Genomic DNA, 20,106 nt, shown 5'->3' on the forward strand with positions numbered 1-20,106 from the left:
TGAATGTCGCCGAGAAGCTCACAGAGACCGCCATAAGCAACAATTTAACAGAATGCCACAGACTAATCAACCAAACTTTTTGGGTTGGGTTCTCTTTTATAGTCTGCAGGCATTAAATGAAAGAAGTCATTGTTCCAGCAGAAGGAGACAACGTTTCAGAAAAGGCATTGTAGCAAACCAAAAAAGAAATTTTAAGCGCAGCAGAGTAACCAGCGCACATACCTGTTAGCTCAGGTGAGTTTAAAAGGCTGCTGTTGATAACAAGGGCATTTGCTAAATAGATGGTGTGTGTGCAACAATATACTGAAAGGTCAATTATATTGTGCAGCTTATCTCACCACCTGTAGTTATTTAGGTGAAAGCTCCAAAATGCTTGCCTAATATGTCTGTTTATCCAAAAGGAAGTAAAAAGGGAGAGCTAGAAAGATAGCATTGCATCACATTACATGGCAATGCAATGCACAGTTGCTGAAGTTGAACCAAAATGAGCTTGTAATCTGGCTTCTGCAACTTTGAACATGAAAAATCCAATGAGGAGAAGAAAAGCAAAGCCAAAGAGTCCATCCCAAAATCCGACAAACAAGCAAAATGAACAAAAAACATTGAATTTAATTCTTTCTGATTTTAGAAACTGCATTAAAGAAGGGGTGCACCGGTCCTGGAGATACTGCAATACCAGGTCAATGCGTGGAGTGGACAGAGCAAGCTCTTTTTCCATCTCCCTGTTCTAAAAATCCATTTAATATATGGTCCCCAGATAGGGGACGTATCAGATATTAAACTGATAAGAACAGATACTACACTTGATCTTAGCCAAAAGGCCGAGAAGCGATAACCAGAATTGGTTTCAAACTACGGAGCCACCCAAGGATCCTGAAAAGTCCATTTGTGGAGATGAGCTCCTGGACTCCCGTTAAGAAGACATGTTGTCAACCTCTAGATCCCTTACATGCCTGCACTTTTCGGCTTGCTGCTGCTGCAATCCACGCGTTTTAGATCTGCAAAACTCCACCTCTTTAAACACAGCACCTTCACCCCCTGCTGTTCCCACCCGCCTCAACACCGTTGGAAGGGAGGAGAACCAATTAAGGCGGGGGGTGGGGTGGAACGAGCAGCTGTCTACCCTTAGCAGGAGGGCTCCTGATTACATACCTCTCCTGCTGCTGCTGCTGCTGGCTGTCCAGCAGCAGACTGAAGGTGGCTGCTGCTGTGCACAGGTATATAAAGGCTCAGAACCTATTATGACACGCGCAGCCAGCGTTCCATTGCCACATTCCATCTACTGCAGGCAGGATACCTGGCTGGCTGAATGTCGCTGAGAAGCTCACAGAGACCGCCATAAGCAACAGTTTAACAGAATGCCACAGACTAATCAACCAAACTTTTTGGGTTGGGTTCTCTTTTATAGTCTGCAGGCATTAAATGAAAGAAGTCAGTGTTCCAGCAGAAGGAGACAACGTTTCAGAAAAGGCATTGTAGCAAACCAAAAAAGAAATTTTAAGCGCAGCAGAGTAACCAGCGCACATACCTGTTAGCTCAGGTGAGTTTAAAAGGCTGCTGTTGATAACAAGGGCATTTGCTAAATAGATGGTGTGTGTGCAACAATATACTGAAAGGTCAATTATATTGTGCAGCTTATCTCACCACCTGTAGTTATTTAGGTGAAAGCTCCAAAATGCTTGCCTAATATGTCTGTTTATCCAAAAGGAAGTAAAAAGGGAGAGCTAGAAAGATAGCATTGCATCACATTACATGGCAATGCAATGCACAGTTGCTGAAGTTGAACCAAAATGAGCTTGTAATCTGGCTTCTGCAACTTTGAACATGAAAAATCCAATGAGGAGAAGAAAAGCAAAGCCAAAGAGTCCATCCCAAAATCCGACAAACAAGCAAAATGAACAAAAAACATTGAATTCAATTCTTTCTGATTTTAGAAACTGCATTAAAGAAGGGGTGCTCCGGTCCTGGAGATACTGCAATACCAGGTCAATGCGTGGAGTGGACAGAGCAAGCTCTCTTTCCATCTCCCTGTTCTAAAAATCCATTTAATATATGGTCCCCAGATAGGGGACGTATCAGATATTAAACTGATAAGAACAGATACTACACTTGATCTTAGCCAAAAGGCCGAGAAGCGATAACCAGAATTGGTTTCAAACTACGGAGCCACCCAAGGATCCTGAAAAGTCCATTTGTGGAGATGAGCTCCTGGACTCCCGTTAAGAAGACATGTTGTCAACCTCTAGATCCCTTACATGCCTGCACTTTTCGGCTTGCTGCTGCTGCAATCCACGCGTTTTAGATCTGCATAACTCCACCTCTTTAAACACAGCACCTTCACCCCCTGCTGTTCCCACCCGCCTCAACACCGTTGGAAGGGAGGAGAACCAATTAAGGCGGGGGGTGGGGTGGAACGAGCAGCTGTCTACCCTTAGCAGGAGGGCTCCTGATTACATACCTCTCCTGCTGCTGCTGCTGCTGGCTGTCCAGCAGCAGACTGAAGGTGGCTGCTGCTGTGCACAGGTATATAAAGGCTCAGAGCCTATTATGACACGCGCAGCCAGCGTTCCATTGCCACATTCCATCTACTGCAGGCAGGATACCTGGCTGGCTGAATGTCGCTGAGAAGCTCACAGAGACCGCCATAAGCAACAGTTTAACAGAATGCCACAGACTAATCAACCAAACTTTTTGGGTTGGGTTCTCTTTTATAGTCTGCAGGCATTAAATGAAAGAAGTCAGTGTTCCAGCAGAAGGAGACAACGTTTCAGAAAAGGCATTGTAGCAAACCAAAAAAGAAATTTTAAGCGCAGCAGAGTAACCAGCGCACATACCTGTTAGCTCAGGTGAGTTTAAAAGGCTGCTGTTGATAACAAGGGCATTTGCTAAATAGATGGTGTGTGTGCAACAATATACTGAAAGGTCAATTATATTGTGCAGCTTATCTCACCACCTGTAGTTATTTAGGTGAAAGCTCCAAAATGCTTGCCTAATATGTCTGTTTATCCAAAAGGAAGTAAAAAGGGAGAGCTAGAAAGATAGCATTGCATCACATTACATGGCAATGCAATGCACAGTTGCTGAAGTTGAACCAAAATGAGCTTGTAATCTGGCTTCTGCAACTTTGAACATGAAAAATCCAATGAGGAGAAGAAAAGCAAAGCCAAAGAGTCCATCCCAAAATCCGACAAACAAGCAAAATGAACAAAAAACATTGAATTTAATTCTTTCTGATTTTAGAAACTGCATTAAAGAAGGGGTGCACCGGTCCTGGAGATACTGCAATACCAGGTCAATGCGTGGAGTGGACAGAGCAAGCTCTTTTTCCATCTCCCTGTTCTAAAAATCCATTTAATATATGGTCCCCAGATAGGGGACGTATCAGATATTAAACTGATAAGAACAGATACTACACTTGATCTTAGCCAAAAGGCCGAGAAGCGATAACCAGAATTGGTTTCAAACTACGGAGCCACCCAAGGATCCTGAAAAGTCCATTTGTGGAGATGAGCTCCTGGACTCCCGTTAAGAAGACATGTTGTCAACCTCTAGATCCCTTACATGCCTGCACTTTTCGGCTTGCTGCTGCTGCAATCCACGCGTTTTAGATCTGCAAAACTCCACCTCTTTAAACACAGCACCTTCACCCCCTGCTGTTCCCACCCGCCTCAACACCGTTGGAAGGGAGGAGAACCAATTAAGGCGGGGGGTGGGGTGGAACGAGCAGCTGTCTACCCTTAGCAGGAGGGCTCCTGATTACATACCTCTCCTGCTGCTGCTGCTGCTGGCTGTCCAGCAGCAGACTGAAGGTGGCTGCTGCTGTGCACAGGTATATAAAGGCTCAGAACCTATTATGACACGCGCAGCCAGCGTTCCATTGCCACATTCCATCTACTGCAGGCAGGATACCTGGCTGGCTGAATGTCGCTGAGAAGCTCACAGAGACCGCCATAACAACAGTTTAACAGAATGCCACAGACTAATCAACCAAACTTTTTGGGTTGGGTTCTCTTTTATAGTCTGCAGGCATTAAATGAAAGAAGTCAGTGTTCCAGCAGAAGGAGACAACGTTTCAGAAAAGGCATTGTAGCAAACCAAAAAAGAAATTTTAAGCGCAGCAGAGTAACCAGCGCACATACCTGTTAGCTCAGGTGAGTTTAAAAGGCTGCTGTTGATAACAAGGGCATTTGCTAAATAGATGGTGTGTGTGCAACAATATACTGAAAGGTCAATTATATTGTGCAGCTTATCTCACCACCTGTAGTTATTTAGGTGAAAGCTCCAAAATGCTTGCCTAATATGTCTGTTTATCCAAAAGGAAGTAAAAAGGGAGAGCTAGAAAGATAGCATTGCATCACATTACATGGCAATGCAATGCACAGTTGCTGAAGTTGAACCAAAATGAGCTTGTAATCTGGCTTCTGCAACTTTGAACATGAAAAATCCAATGAGGAGAAGAAAAGCAAAGCCAAAGAGTCCATCCCAAAATCCGACAAACAAGCAAAATGAACAAAAAACATTGAATTCAATTCTTTCTGATTTTAGAAACTGCATTAAAGAAGGGGTGCTCCGGTCCTGGAGATACTGCAATACCAGGTCAATGCGTGGAGTGGACAGAGCAAGCTCTCTTTCCATCTCCCTGTTCTAAAAATCCATTTAATATATGGTCCCCAGATAGGGGACGTATCAGATATTAAACTGATAAGAACAGATACTACACTTGATCTTAGCCAAAAGGCCGAGAAGCGATAACCAGAATTGGTTTCAAACTACGGAGCCACCCAAGGATCCTGAAAAGTCCATTTGTGGAGATGAGCTCCTGGACTCCCGTTAAGAAGACATGTTGTCAACCTCTAGATCCCTTACATGCCTGCACTTTTCGGCTTGCTGCTGCTGCAATCCACGCGTTTTAGATCTGCATAACTCCACCTCTTTAAACACAGCACCTTCACCCCCTGCTGTTCCCACCCGCCTCAACACCGTTGGAAGGGAGGAGAACCAATTAAGGCGGGGGGTGGGGTGGAACGAGCAGCTGTCTACCCTTAGCAGGAGGGCTCCTGATTACATACCTCTCCTGCTGCTGCTGCTGCTGGCTGTCCAGCAGCAGACTGAAGGTGGCTGCTGCTGTGCACAGGTATATAAAGGCTCAGAGCCTATTATGACACGCGCAGCCAGCGTTCCATTGCCACATTCCATCTACTGCAGGCAGGATACCTGGCTGGCTGAATGTCGCTGAGAAGCTCACAGAGACCGCCATAAGCAACAGTTTAACAGAATGCCACAGACTAATCAACCAAACTTTTTGGGTTGGGTTCTCTTTTATAGTCTGCAGGCATTAAATGAAAGAAGTCAGTGTTCCAGCAGAAGGAGACAACGTTTCAGAAAAGGCATTGTAGCAAACCAAAAAAGAAATTTTAAGCGCAGCAGAGTAACCAGCGCACATACCTGTTAGCTCAGGTGAGTTTAAAAGGCTGCTGTTGATAACAAGGGCATTTGCTAAATAGATGGTGTGTGTGCAACAATATACTGAAAGGTCAATTATATTGTGCAGCTTATCTCACCACCTGTAGTTATTTAGGTGAAAGCTCCAAAATGCTTGCCTAATATGTCTGTTTATCCAAAAGGAAGTAAAAAGGGAGAGCTAGAAAGATAGCATTGCATCACATTACATGGCAATGCAATGCACAGTTGCTGAAGTTGAACCAAAATGAGCTTGTAATCTGGCTTCTGCAACTTTGAACATGAAAAATCCAATGAGGAGAAGAAAAGCAAAGCCAAAGAGTCCATCCCAAAATCCGACAAACAAGCAAAATGAACAAAAAACATTGAATTCAATTCTTTCTGATTTTAGAAACTGCATTAAAGAAGGGGTGCTCCGGTCCTGGAGATACTGCAATACCAGGTCAATGCGTGGAGTGGACAGAGCAAGCTCTTTTTCCATCTCCCTGTTCTAAAAATCCATTTAATATATGGTCCCCAGATAGGGGACGTATCAGATATTAAACTGATAAGAACAGATACTACACTTGATCTTAGCCAAAAGGCCGAGAAGCGATAACCAGAATTGGTTTCAAACTACGGAGCCACCCAAGGATCCTGAAAAGTCCATTTGTGGAGATGAGCTCCTGGACTCCCGTTAAGAAGACATGTTGTCAACCTCTAGATCCCTTACATGCCTGCACTTTTCGGCTTGCTGCTGCTGCAATCCACGCGTTTTAGATCTGCATAACTCCACCTCTTTAAACACAGCACCTTCACCCCCTGCTGTTCCCACCCGCCTCAACACCGTTGGAAGGGAGGAGAACCAATTAAGGCGGGGGGTGGGGTGGAACGAGCAGCTGTCTACCCTTAGCAGGAGGGCTCCTGATTACATACCTCTCCTGCTGCTGCTGCTGCTGGCTGTCCAGCAGCAGACTGAAGGTGGCTGCTGCTGTGCACAGGTATATAAAGGCTCAGAGCCTATTATGACACGCGCAGCCAGCGTTCCATTGCCACATTCCATCTACTGCAGGCAGGATACCTGGCTGGCTGAATGTCGCTGAGAAGCTCACAGAGACCGCCATAAGCAACAGTTTAACAGAATGCCACAGACTAATCAACCAAACTTTTTGGGTTGGGTTCTCTTTTATAGTCTGCAGGCATTAAATGAAAGAAGTCAGTGTTCCAGCAGAAGGAGACAACGTTTCAGAAAAGGCATTGTAGCAAACCAAAAAAGAAATTTTAAGCGCAGCAGAGTAACCAGCGCACATACCTGTTAGCTCAGGTGAGTTTAAAAGGCTGCTGTTGATAACAAGGGCATTTGCTAAATAGATGGTGTGTGTGCAACAATATACTGAAAGGTCAATTATATTGTGCAGCTTATCTCACCACCTGTAGTTATTTAGGTGAAAGCTCCAAAATTCTTGCCTAATATGTCTGTTTATCCAAAAGGAAGTAAAAAGGGAGAGCTAGAAAGATAGCATTGCATCACATTACATGGCAATGCAATGCACAGTTGCTGAAGTTGAACCAAAATGAGCTTGTAATCTGGCTTCTGCAACTTTGAACATGAAAAATCCAATGAGGAGAAGAAAAGCAAAGCTAATGAGTCCATCCCAAAATCCGACAAACAAGCAAAATGAACAAAAAACATTGAATTCAATTCTTTCTGATTTTAGAAACTGCATTAAAGAAGGGGTGCACCGGTCCTGGAGATACTGCAATACCAGGTCAATGCGTGGAGTGGACAGAGCAAGCTCTTTTTCCATCTCCCTGTTCTAAAAATCCATTTAATATATGGTCCCCAGATAGGGGACGTATCAGATATTAAACTGATAAGAACAGATACTACACTTGATCTTAGCCAAAAGGCCGAGAAGCGATAACCAGAATTGGTTTCAAACTACGGAGCCACCCAAGGATCCTGAAAAGTCCATTTGTGGAGATGAGCTCCTGGACTCCCGTTAAGAAGACATGTTGTCAACCTCTAGATCCCTTACATGCCTGCACTTTTCGGCTTGCTGCTGCTGCAATCCACGCGTTTTAGATCTGCATAACTCCACCTCTTTAAACACAGCACCTTCACCCCCTGCTGTTCCCACCCGCCTCAACACCGTTGGAAGGGAGGAGAACCAATTAAAGCGGGGGGTGGGGTGGAACGAGCAGCTGTCTACCCTTAGCAGGAGGGCTCCTGATTACATACCTCTCCTGCTGCTGCTGCTGCTGGCTGTCCAGCAGCAGACTGAAGGTGGCTGCTGCTGTGCACAGGTATATAAAGGCTCAGAGCCTATTATGACACGCGCAGCCAGCGTTCCATTGCCACATTCCATCTACTGCAGGCAGGATACCTGGCTGGCTGAATGTCGCTGAGAAGCTCACAGAGACCGCCATAAGCAACAGTTTAACAGAATGCCACAGACTAATCAACCAAACTTTTTGGGTTGGGTTCTCTTTTATAGTCTGCAGGCATTAAATGAAAGAAGTCAGTGTTCCAGCAGAAGGAGACAACGTTTCAGAAAAGGCATTGTAGCAAACCAAAAAAGAAATTTTAAGCGCAGCAGAGTAACCAGCGCACATACCTGTTAGCTCAGGTGAGTTTAAAAGGCTGCTGTTGATAACAAGGGCATTTGCTAAATAGATGGTGTGTGTGCAACAATATACTGAAAGGTCAATTATATTGTGCAGCTTATCTCACCACCTGTAGTTATTTAGGTGAAAGCTCCAAAATGCTTGCCTAATATGTCTGTTTATCCAAAAGGAAGTAAAAAGGGAGAGCTAGAAAGATAGCATTGCATCACATTACATGGCAATGCAATGCACAGTTGCTGAAGTTGAACCAAAATGAGCTTGTAATCTGGCTTCTGCAACTTTGAACATGAAAAATCCAATGAGGAGAAGAAAAGCAAAGCCAAAGAGTCCATCCCAAAATCCGACAAACAAGCAAAATGAACAAAAAACATTGAATTCAATTCTTTCTGATTTTAGAAACTGCATTAAAGAAGGGGTGCACCGGTCCTGGAGATACTGCAATACCAGGTCAATGCGTGGAGTGGACAGAGCAAGCTCTTTTTCCATCTCCCTGTTCTAAAAATCCATTTAATATATGGTCCCCAGATAGGGGACGTATCAGATATTAAACTGATAAGAACAGATACTACACTTGATCTTAGCCAAAAAGCCGAGAAGCGATAACCAGAATTGGTTTCAAACTACGGAGCCACCCAAGGATCCTGAAAAGTCCATTTGTGGAGATGAGCTCCTGGACTCCCGTTAAGAAGACATGTTGTCAACCTCTAGATCCCTTACATGCCTGCACTTTTCGGCTTGCTGCTGCTGCAATCCACGTGTTTTAGATCTGCATAACTCCACCTCTTTAAACACAGCACCTTCACCCCCTGCTGTTCCCACCCGCCTCAACACCGTTGGAAGGGAGGAGAACCAATTAAGGCGGGGGATGGGGTGGAACGAGCAGCTGTCTACCCTTAGCAGGAGGGCTCCTGATTACATACCTCTCCTGCTGCTGCTGCTGCTGGCTGTCCAGCAGCAGACTGAAGGTGGCTGCTGCTGTGCACAGGTATATAAAGGCTCAGAGCCTATTATGACACGCGCAGCCAGCGTTCCATTGCCACATTCCATCTACTGCAGGCAGGATACCTGGCTGGCTGAATGTCGCTGAGAAGCTCACAGAGACCGCCATAAGCAACAGTTTAACAGAATGCCACAGACTAATCAACCAAACTTTTTGGGTTGGGTTCTCTTTTATAGTCTGCAGGCATTAAATGAAAGAAGTCAGTGTTCCAGCAGAAGGAGACAACGTTTCAGAAAAGGCATTGTAGCAAACCAAAAAAGAAATTTTAAGCGCAGCAGAGTAACCAGCGCACATACCTGTTAGCTCAGGTGAGTTTAAAAGGCTGCTGTTGATAACAAGGGCATTTGCTAAATAGATGGTGTGTGTGCAACAATATACTGAAAGGTCAATTATATTGTGCAGCTTATCTCACCACCTGTAGTTATTTAGGTGAAAGCTCCAAAATGCTTGCCTAATATGTCTGTTTATCCAAAAGGAAGTAAAAAGGGAGAGCTAGAAAGATAGCATTGCATCACATTACATGGCAATGCAATGCACAGTTGCTGAAGTTGAACCAAAATGAGCTTGTAATCTGGCTTCTGCAACTTTGAACATGAAAAATCCATTGAGGAGAAGAAAAGCAAAGCCAAAGAGTCCATCCCAAAATCCGACAAACAAGCAAAATGAACAAAAAACATTGAATTCAATTCTTTCTGATTTTAGAAACTGCATTAAAGAAGGGGTGCACCGGTCCTGGAGATACTGCAATACCAGGTCAATGCGTGGAGTGGACAGAGCAAGCTCTTTTTCCATCTCCCTGTTCTAAAAATCCATTTAATATATGGTCCCCAGATAGGGGACGTATCAGATATTAAACTGATAAGAACAGATACTACACTTGATCTTAGCCAAAAGGCCGAGAAGCGATAACCAGAATTGGTTTCAAACTACGGAGCCACCCAAGGATCCTGAAAAGTCCATTTGTGGAGATGAGCTCCTGGACTCCCGTTAAGAAGACATGTTGTCAACCTCTAGATCCCTTACATGCCTGCACTTTTCGGCTTGCTGCTGCTGCAATCCACGCGTTTTAGATCTGCATAATTCCACCTCTTTAAACACAGCACCTTCACCCCCTGCTGTTCCCACCCGCCTCAACACCGTTGGAAGGGAGGAGAACCAATTAAGGCGGGGGGTGGGGTGGAACGAGCAGCTGTCTACCCTTAGCAGGAGGGCTCCTGATTACATACCTCTCCTGCTGCTGCTGCTGGCTGTCCAGCAGCAGACTGAAGGTGGCTGCTGCTGTGCACAGGTATATAAAGGCTCAGAGCCTATTATGACACGCGCAGCCAGCGTTCCATTGCCACATTCCATCTACTGCAGGCAGGATACCTGGCTGGCTGAATGTCGCTGAGAAGCTCACAGAGACCGCCATAAGCAACAGTTTAACAGAATGCCACAGACTAATCAACCAAACTTTTTGGGTTGGGTTCTATTTTATAGTCTGCAGGCATTAAATGAAAGAAGTCAGTGTTCCAGCAGAAGGAGACAACGTTTCAGAAAAGGCATTGAAAAAAAAGCAAACCAAAAAAGAAATTTTAAGCGCAGCAGAGTAACCAGCGCACATACCTGTTAGCTCAGGTGAGTTTAAAAGGCTGCTGTTGATAACAAGGGCATTTGCTAAATAGATGGTGTGTGTGCAACAATATACTGAAAGGTCAATTATATTGTGCAGCTTATCTCACCACCTGTAGTTATTTAGGTGAAAGCTCCAAAATGCTTGCCTAATATGTCTGTTTATCCAAAAGGAAGTAAAAAGGGAGAGCTAGAAAGATAGCATTGCATCACATTACATGGCAATGCAATGCACAGTTGCTGAAGTTGAACCAAAATGAGCTTGTAATCTGGCTTCTGCAACTTTGAACATGAAAAATCCAATGAGGAGAAGAAAAGCAAAGCCAAAGAGTCCATCCCAAAATCCGACAAACAAGCAAAATGAACAAAAAACATTGAATTCAATTCTTTCTGATTTTAGAAACTGCATTAAAGAAGGGGTGCACCGGTCCTGGAGATACTGCAATACCAGGTCAATGCGTGGAGTGGACAGAGCAAGCTCTTTTTCCATCTCCCTGTTCTAAAAATCCATTTAATATATGGTCCCCAGATAGGGGACGTATCAGATATTAAACTGATAAGAACAGATACTACACTTGATCTTAGCCAAAAGGCCGAGAAGCGATAACCAGAATTGGTTTCAAACTACGGAGCCACCCAAGGATCCTGAAAAGTCCATTTGTGGAGATGAGCTCCTGGACTCCCGTTAAGAAGACATGTTGTCAACCTCTAGATCCCTTACATGCCTGCACTTTTCGGCTTGCTGCTGCTGCAATCCACGCGTTTTAGATCTGCATAACTCCACCTCTTTAAACACAGCACCTTCACCCCCTGCTGTTCCCACCCGCCTCAACACCGTTGGAAGGGAGGAGAACCAATTAAGGCGGGGGGTGGGGTGGAACGAGCAGCTGTCTACCCTTAGCAGGAGGGCTCCTGATTACATACCTCTCCTGCTGCTGCTGCTGCTGGCTGTCCAGCAGCAGACTGAAGGTGGCTGCTGCTGTGCACAGGTATATAAAGGCTCAGAGCCTATTATGACACGCGCAGCCAGCGTTCCATTGCCACATTCCATCTACTGCAGGCAGGATACCTGGCTGGCTGAATGTCGCTGAGAAGCTCACAGAGACCGCCATAAGCAACAGTTTAACAGAATGCCACAGACTAATCAACCAAACTTTTTGGGTTGGGTTCTCTTTTATAGTCTGCAGGCATTAAATGAAAGAAGTCAGTGTTCCAGCAGAAGGAGACAACGTTTCAGAAAAGGCATTGTAGCAAACCAAAAAAGAAATTTTAAGCGCAGCAGAGTAACCAGCGCACATACCTGTTAGCTCAGGTGAGTTTAAAAGGCTGCTGTTGATAACAAGGGCATTTGCTAAATAGATGGTGTGTGTGCAACAATATACTGAAAGGTCAATTATATTGTGCAGCTTATCTCACCACCTGTAGTTATTTAGGTGAAAGCTCCAAAATGCTTGCCTAATATGTCTGTTTATCCAAAAGGAAGTAAAAAGGGAGAGCTAGAAAGATAGCATTGCATCACATTACATGGCAATGCAATGCACAGTTGCTGAAGTTGAACCAAAATGAGCTTGTAATCTGGCTTCTGCAACTTTGAACATGAAAAATCCATTGAGGAGAAGAAAAGCAAAGCCAAAGAGTCCATCCCAAAATCCGACAAACAAGCAAAATGAACAAAAAACATTGAATTCAATTCTTTCTGATTTTAGAAACTGCATTAAAGAAGGGGTGCACCGGTCCTGGAGATACTGCAATACCAGGTCAATGCGTGGAGTGGACAGAGCAAGCTCTTTTTCCATCTCCCTGTTCTAAAAATCCATTTAATATATGGTCCCCAGATAGGGGACGTATCAGATATTAAACTGATAAGAACAGATACTACACTTGATCTTAGCCAAAAGGCCGAGAAGCGATAACCAGAATTGGTTTCAAACTACGGAGCCACCCAAGGATCCTGAAAAGTCCATTTGTGGAGATGAGCTCCTGGACTCCCGTTAAGAAGACATGTTGTCAACCTCTAGATCCCTTACATGCCTGCACTTTTCGGCTTGCTGCTGCTGCAATCCACGCGTTTTAGATCTGCATAATTCCACCTCTTTAAACACAGCACCTTCACCCCCTGCTGTTCCCACCCGCCTCAACACCGTTGGAAGGGAGGAGAACCAATTAAGGCGGGGGGTGGGGTGGAACGAGCAGCTGTCTACCCTTAGCAGGAGGGCTCCTGATTACATACCTCTCCTGCTGCTGCTGCTGCTGGCTGTCCAGCAGCAGACTGAAGGTGGCTGCTGCTGTGCACAGGTATATAAAGGCTCAGAGCCTATTATGACACGCGCAGCCAGCGTTCCATTGCCACATTCCATCTACTGCAGGCAGGATACCTGGCTGGCTGAATGTCGCTGAGAAGCTCACAGAGACCGCCATAAGCAACAGTTTAACAGAATGCCACAGACTAATCAACCAAACTTTTTGGGTTGGGTTCTATTTTATAGTCTGCAGGCATTAAATGAAAGAAGTCAGTGTTCCAGCAGAAGGAGACAACGTTTCAGAAAAGGCATTGAAAAAAAAGCAAACCAAAAAAGAAATTTTAAGCGCAGCAGAGTAACCAGCGCACATACCTGTTAGCTCAGGTGAGTTTAAAAGGCTGCTGTTGATAACAAGGGCATTTGCTAAATAGATGGTGTGTGTGCAACAATATACTGAAAGGTCAATTATATTGTGCAGCTTATCTCACCACCTGTAGTTATTTAGGTGAAAGCTCCAAAATGCTTGCCTAATATGTCTGTTTATCCAAAAGGAAGTAAAAAGGGAGAGCTAGAAAGATAGCATTGCATCACATTACATGGCAATGCAATGCACAGTTGCTGAAGTTGAACCAAAATGAGCTTGTAATCTGGCTTCTGCAACTTTGAACATGAAAAATCCAATGAGGAGAAGAAAAGCAAAGCCAAAGAGTCCATCCCAAAATCCGACAAACAAGCAAAATGAACAAAAAACATTGAATTCAATTCTTTCTGATTTTAGAAACTGCATTAAAGAAGGGGTGCACCGGTCCTGGAGATACTGCAATACCAGGTCAATGCGTGGAGTGGACAGAGCAAGCTCTTTTTCCATCTCCCTGTTCTAAAAATCCATTTAATATATGGTCCCCAGATAGGGGACGTATCAGATATTAAACTGATAAGAACAGATACTACACTTGATCTTAGCCAAAAGGCCGAGAAGCGATAACCAGAATTGGTTTCAAACTACGGAGCCACCCAAGGATCCTGAAAAGTCCATTTGTGGAGATGAGCTCCTGGACTCCCGTTAAGAAGACATGTTGTCAACCTCTAGATCCCTTACATGCCTGCACTTTTCGGCTTGCTGCTGCTGCAATCCACGCGTTTTAGATCTGCATAACTCCACCTCTTTAAACACAGCACCTTCACCCCCTGCTGTTCCCACCCGCCTCAACACCGTTGGAAGGGAGGAGAACCAATTAAGGCGGGGGGTGGGGTGGAACGAGCAGCTGTCTACCCTTAGCAGGAGGGCTCCTGATTACATACCTCTCCTGCTGCTGCTGCTGCTGGCTGTCCAGCAGCAGACTGAAGGTGGCTGCTGCTGTGCACAGGTATATAAAGGCTCAGAGCCTATTATGACACGCGCAGCCAGCGTTCCATTGCCACATTCCATCTACTGCAGGCAGGATACCTGGCTGGCTGAATGTCGCTGAGAAGCTCACAGAGACCGCCATAAGCAACAGTTTAACAGAATGCCACAGACTAATCAACCAAACTTTTTGGGTTGGGTTCTCTTTTATAGTCTGCAGGCATTAAATGAAAGAAGTCAGTGTTCCAGCAGAAGGAGACAACGTTTCAGAAAAGGCATTGTAGCAAACCAAAAAAGAAATTTTAAGCGCAGCAGAGTAACCAGCGCACATACCTGTTAGCTCAGGTGAGTTTAAAAGGCTGCTGTTGATAACAAGGGCATTTGCTAAATAGATGGTGTGTGTGCAACAATATACTGAAAGGTCAATTATATTGTGCAGCTTATCTCACCACCTGTAGTTATTTAGGTGAAAGCTCCAAAATGCTTGCCTAATATGTCTGTTTATCCAAAAGGAAGTAAAAAGGGAGAGCTAGAAAGATAGCATTGCATCACATTACATGGCAATGCAATGCACAGTTGCTGAAGTTGAACCAAAATGAGCTTGTAATCTGGCTTCTGCAACTTTGAACATGAAAAATCCAATGAGGAGAAGAAAAGCAAAGCCAAAGAGTCCATCCCAAAATCCGACAAACAAGCAAAATGAACAAAAAACATTGAATTCAATTCTTTCTGATTTTAGAAACTGCATTAAAGAAGGGGTGCACCGGTCCTGGAGATACTGCAATACCAGGTCAATGCGTGGAGTGGACAGAGCAAGCTCTTTTTCCATCTCCCTGTTCTAAAAATCCATTTAATATATGGTCCCCAGATAGGGGACGTATCAGATATTAAACTGATAAGAACAGATACTACACTTGATCTTAGCCAAAAGGCCGAGAAGCGATAACCAGAATTGGTTTCAAACTACGGAGCCACCCAAGGATCCTGAAAAGTCCATTTGTGGAGATGAGCTCCTGGACTCCCGTTAAGAAGACATGTTGTCAACCTCTAGATCCCTTACATGCCTGCACTTTTCGGCTTGCTGCTGCTGCAATCCACGCGTTTTAGATCTGCATAATTCCACCTCTTTAAACACAGCACCTTCACCCCCTGCTGTTCCCACCCGCCTCAACACCGTTGGAAGGGAGGAGAACCAATTAAGGCGGGGGGTGGGGTGGAACGAGCAGCTGTCTACCCTTAGCAGGAGGGCTCCTGATTACATACCTCTCCTGCTGCTGCTGCTGCTGGCTGTCCAGCAGCAGACTGAAGGTGGCTGCTGCTGTGCACAGGTATATAAAGGCTCAGAGCCTATTATGACACGCGCAGCCAGCGTTCCATTGCCACATTCCATCTACTGCAGGCAGGATACCTGGCTGGCTGAATGTCGCTGAGAAGCTCACAGAGACCGCCATAAGCAACAGTTTAACAGAATGCCACAGACTAATCAACCAAACTTTTTGGGTTGGGTTCTCTTTTATAGTCTGCAGGCATTAAATGAAAGAAGTCAGGGTTCCAGCAGAAGGAGACAACGTTTCAGAAAAGGCATTGAAAAAAAAGCAAACCAAAAAAGAAATTTTAAGCGCAGCAGAGTAACCAGCGCACATACCTGTTAGCTCAGGTGAGTTTAAAAGGCTGCTGTTGATAACAAGGGCATTTGCTAAATAGATGGTGTGTGTGCAACAATATACTGAAAGGTCAATTATATTGTGCAGCTTATCTCACCACCTGTAGTTATTTAGGTGAAAGCTCCAAAATGCTTGCCTAATATGTCTGTTTATCCAAAAGGAAGTAAAAAGGGAGAGCTAGAAAGATAGCATTGCATCACATTACATGGCAATGCAATGCACAGTTGCTGAAGTTGAACCAAAATGAGCTTGTAATCTGGCTTCTGCAACTTTGAACATGAAAAATCCAATGAGGAGAAGAAAAGCAAAGCCAAAGAGTCCATCCCAAAATCCGACAAACAAGCAAAATGAACAAAAAACATTGAATTCAATTCTTTCTGATTTTAGAAACTGCATTAAAGAAGGGGTGCACCGGTCCTGGAGATACTGCAATACCAGGTCAATGCGTGGAGTGGACAGAGCAAGCTCTTTTTCCATCTCCCTGTTCTAAAAATCCATTTAATATATGGTCCCCAGATAGGGGACGTATCAGATATTAAACTGATAAGAACAGATACTACACTTGATCTTAGCCAAAAGGCCGAGAAGCGATAACCAGAATTGGTTTCAAACTACGGAGCCACCCAAGGATCCTGAAAAGTCCATTTGTGGAGATGAGCTTCTGGACTCCCGTTAAGAAGACATGTTGTCAACCTCTAGATCCCTTACATGCCTGCACTTTTCGGCTTGCTGCTGCTGCAATCCACGCGTTTTAGATCTGCATAACTCCACCTCTTTAAACACAGCACCTTCACCCCCTGCTGTTCCCACCCGCCTCAACACCGTTGGAAGGGAGGAGAACCAATTAAGGCGGGGGGTGGGGTGGAACGAGCAGCTGTCTACCCTTAGCAGGAGGGCTCCTGATTACATACCTCTCCTGCTGCTGCTGCTGCTGGCTGTCCAGCAGCAGACTGAAGGTGGCTGCTGCTGTGCACAGGTATATAAAGGCTCAGAGCCTATTATGACACGCGCAGCCAGCGTTCCATTGCCACATTCCATCTACTGCAGGCAGGATACCTGGCTGGCTGAATGTCGCTGAGAAGCTCACAGAGACCGCCATAAGCAACAGTTTAACAGAATGCCACAGACTAATCAACCAAACTTTTTGGGTTGGGTTCTCTTTTATAGTCTGCAGGCATTAAATGAAAGAAGTCAGTGTTCCAGCAGAAGGAGACAACGTTTCAGAAAAGGCATTGTAGCAAACCAAAAAAGAAATTTTAAGCGCAGCAGAGTAACCAGCGCACATACCTGTTAGCTCAGGTGAGTTTAAAAGGCTGCTGTTGATAACAAGGGCATTTGCTAAATAGATGGTGTGTGTGCAACAATATACTGAAAGGTCAATTATATTGTGCAGCTTATCTCACCACCTGTAGTTATTTAGGTGAAAGCTCCAAAATGCTTGCCTAATATGTCTGTTTATCCAAAAGGAAGTAAAAAGGGAGAGCTAGAAAGATAGCATTGCATCACATTACATGGCAATGCAATGCACAGTTGCTGAAGTTGAACCAAAATGAGCTTGTAATCTGGCTTCTGCAACTTTGAACATGAAAAATCCAATGAGGAGAAGAAAAGCAAAGCCAAAGAGTCCATCCCAAAATCCGACAAACAAGCAAAATGAACAAAAAACATTGAATTCAATTCTTTCTGATTTTAGAAACTGCATTAAAGAAGGGGTGCACCGGTCCTGGAGATACTGCAATACCAGGTCAATGCGTGGAGTGGACAGAGCAAGCTCTTTTTCCATCTCCCTGTTCTAAAAATCCATTTAATATATGGTCCCCAGATAGGGGACGTATCAGATATTAAACTGATAAGAACAGATACTACACTTGATCTTAGCCAAAAGGCCGAGAAGCGATAACCAGAATTGGTTTCAAACTACGGAGCCACCCAAGGATCCTGAAAAGTCCATTTGTGGAGATGAGCTCCTGGACTCCCGTTAAGAAGACATGTTGTCAACCTCTAGATCCCTTACATGCCTGCACTTTTCGGCTTGCTGCTGCTGCAATCCACGCGTTTTAGATCTGCATAACTCCACCTCTTTAAACACAGCACCTTCACCCCCTGCTGTTCCCACCCGCCTCAACACCGTTGGAAGGGAGGAGAACCAATTAAGGCGGGGGGTGGGGTGGAACGAGCAGCTGTCTACCCTTAGCAGGAGGGCTCCTGATTACATACCTCTCCTGCTGCTGCTGCTGCTGGCTGTCCAGCAGCAGACTGAAGGTGGCTGCTGCTGTGCACAGGTATATAAAGGCTCAGAGCCTATTATGACACGCGCAGCCAGCGTTCCATTGCCACATTCCATCTACTGCAGGCAGGATACCTGGCTGGCTGAATGTCGCTGAGAAGCTCACAGAGACCGCCATAAGCAACAGTTTAACAGAATGCCACAGACTAATCAACCAAACTTTTTGGGTTGGGTTCTCTTTTATAGTCTGCAGGCATTAAATGAAAGAAGTCAGTGTTCCAGCAGAAGGAGACAACGTTTCAGAAAAGGCATTGTAGCAAACCAAAAAAGAAATTTTAAGCGCAGCAGAGTAACCAGCGCACATACCTGTTAGCTCAGGTGAGTTTAAAAGGCTGCTGTTGATAACAAGGGCATTTGCTAAATAGATGGTGTGTGTGCAACAATATACTGAAAGGTCAATTATATTGTGCAGCTTATCTCACCACCTGTAGTTATTTAGGTGAAAGCTCCAAAATGCTTGCCTAATATGTCTGTTTATCCAAAAGGAAGTAAAAAGGGAGAGCTAGAAAGATAGCATTGCATCACATTACATGGCAATGCAATGCACAGTTGCTGAAGTTGAACCAAAATGAGCTTGTAATCTGGCTTCTGCAACTTTGAACATGAAAAATCCAATGAGGAGAAGAAAAGCAAAGCCAAAGAGTCCATCCCAAAATCCGACAAACAAGCAAAATGAACAAAAAACATTGAATTCAATTCTTTCTGATTTTAGAAACTGCATTAAAGAAGGGGTGCACCGGTCCTGGAGATACTGCAATACCAGGTCAATGCGTGGAGTGGACAGAGCAAGCTCTTTTTCCATCTCCCTGTTCTAAAAATCCATTTAATATATGGTCCCCAGATAGGGGACGTATCAGATATTAAACTGATAAGAACAGATTTTTTTTTTTTTTTTTTTTTTTTTTTTAAGCCCGAATTCGTGTACAAAACCCGAGTGTGCTTAAAAAAGTGACAAGTGCCACAAAAAAAGTGCACTAGGATGCTGGTCTTCTTGAAACCCTCTCCAAAAGGAGAAGGGTCCCCCAAACCATTCCCCGTCCCTCCGAGCCAAAAGGCCACAGCGAGGAACAGGGACAAAAAGCCACCTCCAGCCGAAGCCAGAGGCGACCCAATCTTACCCCCAGCACCTGCCCGAGTTCTCACCCGAGCAAGGCACTGGGAGCCAAAGACTGTGCTCCCCTCCCGGAAGAGGGGAGCCAACAACGCTCTCCTCCCGAAAGAGGAGAGCCAGGGGGGTTCAGGGGGGAGCGGAACCTGATGGCCACACACTCCCCCCCTAGACCTGCCAAGAGAGGAACCCGTAAGGGAACCGCATCCCGACAAAATCCTAGTAGGACGTGACACACGTGAATAAGTGGACACACAGTGACAAAGAAATTAAATAAATAGTGAAGGTTTCACAGTATAATACTGCCCGGACCTTCGACCGGGAATTGAAAAATTCCCCATCCTAAGGCCAGAAGGCCCGGAATAAGGGTGTGTGCGAAGAAAGAAAATTTGAAGTGCTTGTGCAAATGTGCCATAAACTCAAGTGGGGTTCCCAATCCCAGTGAGTTAAGGCACCCCAGGGTCACAACTCCTGGGGCACTTCACACTTCGGGCTTTCGATCTTCCCCGGCCCAATGGCGTCGATCCTGGGGGGCCATGCTTTCCACCAGATGACTATATTAGCCACCTGGCGTACTAACAAGCGCCTAAACCCCAGTGTGCATAATGTATCAATCTACTAGGGCGGCCAACATCCAAAACCGCCTTTTCGAAAGATACTACACTTGATCTTAGCCAAAAGACCGAGAAGCGATAACCAGAATTGGTTTCAAACTACGGAGCCACCCAAGGATCCTGAAAAGTCCATTTGTGGAGATGAGCTCCTGGACTCCCGTTAAGAAGAC

General features: G+C 44.9%; 14 non-coding genes and 1 pseudogene across 14 annotated transcripts; all 15 read right to left on the reverse strand.

The window, feature by feature from the left end:
* Positions 1–642: 642 nt before the first annotated feature.
* On the reverse strand, positions 643–833 carry LOC141179304 (U2 spliceosomal RNA). Its single transcript, XR_012255332.1, has one exon. It is a non-coding gene; the product is annotated as a U2 spliceosomal RNA (small nuclear RNA).
* A 1,115-nt stretch (positions 834–1,948) lies between these two features.
* On the reverse strand, positions 1,949–2,139 carry LOC141179574 (U2 spliceosomal RNA). The gene has a single exon (XR_012255576.1). It is a non-coding gene; the product is annotated as a U2 spliceosomal RNA (small nuclear RNA).
* Positions 2,140–3,254: 1,115 nt separating this feature from the next.
* LOC141179305 (U2 spliceosomal RNA) lies at positions 3,255–3,445 on the reverse strand. The gene has a single exon (XR_012255333.1). It is a non-coding gene; the product is annotated as a U2 spliceosomal RNA (small nuclear RNA).
* A 1,114-nt stretch (positions 3,446–4,559) lies between these two features.
* LOC141179575 (U2 spliceosomal RNA) lies at positions 4,560–4,750 on the reverse strand. Its single transcript, XR_012255577.1, has one exon. It is a non-coding gene; the product is annotated as a U2 spliceosomal RNA (small nuclear RNA).
* Positions 4,751–5,865: 1,115 nt separating this feature from the next.
* On the reverse strand, positions 5,866–6,056 carry LOC141179535 (U2 spliceosomal RNA). Its single transcript, XR_012255541.1, has one exon. It is a non-coding gene; the product is annotated as a U2 spliceosomal RNA (small nuclear RNA).
* A 1,115-nt stretch (positions 6,057–7,171) lies between these two features.
* On the reverse strand, positions 7,172–7,362 carry LOC141179306 (U2 spliceosomal RNA). Its single transcript, XR_012255334.1, has one exon. It is a non-coding gene; the product is annotated as a U2 spliceosomal RNA (small nuclear RNA).
* A 1,115-nt stretch (positions 7,363–8,477) lies between these two features.
* On the reverse strand, positions 8,478–8,668 carry LOC141179498 (U2 spliceosomal RNA). Its single transcript, XR_012255508.1, has one exon. It is a non-coding gene; the product is annotated as a U2 spliceosomal RNA (small nuclear RNA).
* Positions 8,669–9,783: 1,115 nt separating this feature from the next.
* LOC141179307 (U2 spliceosomal RNA) lies at positions 9,784–9,974 on the reverse strand. Its single transcript, XR_012255335.1, has one exon. It is a non-coding gene; the product is annotated as a U2 spliceosomal RNA (small nuclear RNA).
* A 1,118-nt stretch (positions 9,975–11,092) lies between these two features.
* On the reverse strand, positions 11,093–11,283 carry LOC141179308 (U2 spliceosomal RNA). The gene has a single exon (XR_012255336.1). It is a non-coding gene; the product is annotated as a U2 spliceosomal RNA (small nuclear RNA).
* Positions 11,284–12,398: 1,115 nt separating this feature from the next.
* LOC141179310 (U2 spliceosomal RNA) lies at positions 12,399–12,589 on the reverse strand. The gene has a single exon (XR_012255338.1). It is a non-coding gene; the product is annotated as a U2 spliceosomal RNA (small nuclear RNA).
* A 1,121-nt stretch (positions 12,590–13,710) lies between these two features.
* LOC141179311 (U2 spliceosomal RNA) lies at positions 13,711–13,901 on the reverse strand. The gene has a single exon (XR_012255339.1). It is a non-coding gene; the product is annotated as a U2 spliceosomal RNA (small nuclear RNA).
* A 1,115-nt stretch (positions 13,902–15,016) lies between these two features.
* On the reverse strand, positions 15,017–15,207 carry LOC141179312 (U2 spliceosomal RNA). The gene has a single exon (XR_012255340.1). It is a non-coding gene; the product is annotated as a U2 spliceosomal RNA (small nuclear RNA).
* A 1,121-nt stretch (positions 15,208–16,328) lies between these two features.
* LOC141179314 (U2 spliceosomal RNA) lies at positions 16,329–16,519 on the reverse strand. Its single transcript, XR_012255341.1, has one exon. It is a non-coding gene; the product is annotated as a U2 spliceosomal RNA (small nuclear RNA).
* A 1,115-nt stretch (positions 16,520–17,634) lies between these two features.
* On the reverse strand, positions 17,635–17,825 carry LOC141179315 (U2 spliceosomal RNA). Its single transcript, XR_012255342.1, has one exon. It is a non-coding gene; the product is annotated as a U2 spliceosomal RNA (small nuclear RNA).
* A 1,115-nt stretch (positions 17,826–18,940) lies between these two features.
* LOC141179937 (U2 spliceosomal RNA) lies at positions 18,941–19,149 on the reverse strand (annotated as a pseudogene).
* Positions 19,150–20,106: the final 957 nt, after the last annotated feature.

This window comes from Phyllobates terribilis, unplaced genomic scaffold (genome assembly GCF_046119375.1).
Source record: "Phyllobates terribilis strain yellow unplaced genomic scaffold, ASM4611937v1 Scaffold_30__1_contigs__length_15301838, whole genome shotgun sequence".
Classification (NCBI taxonomy): Eukaryota; Metazoa; Chordata; class Amphibia; order Anura; family Dendrobatidae; genus Phyllobates; species Phyllobates terribilis.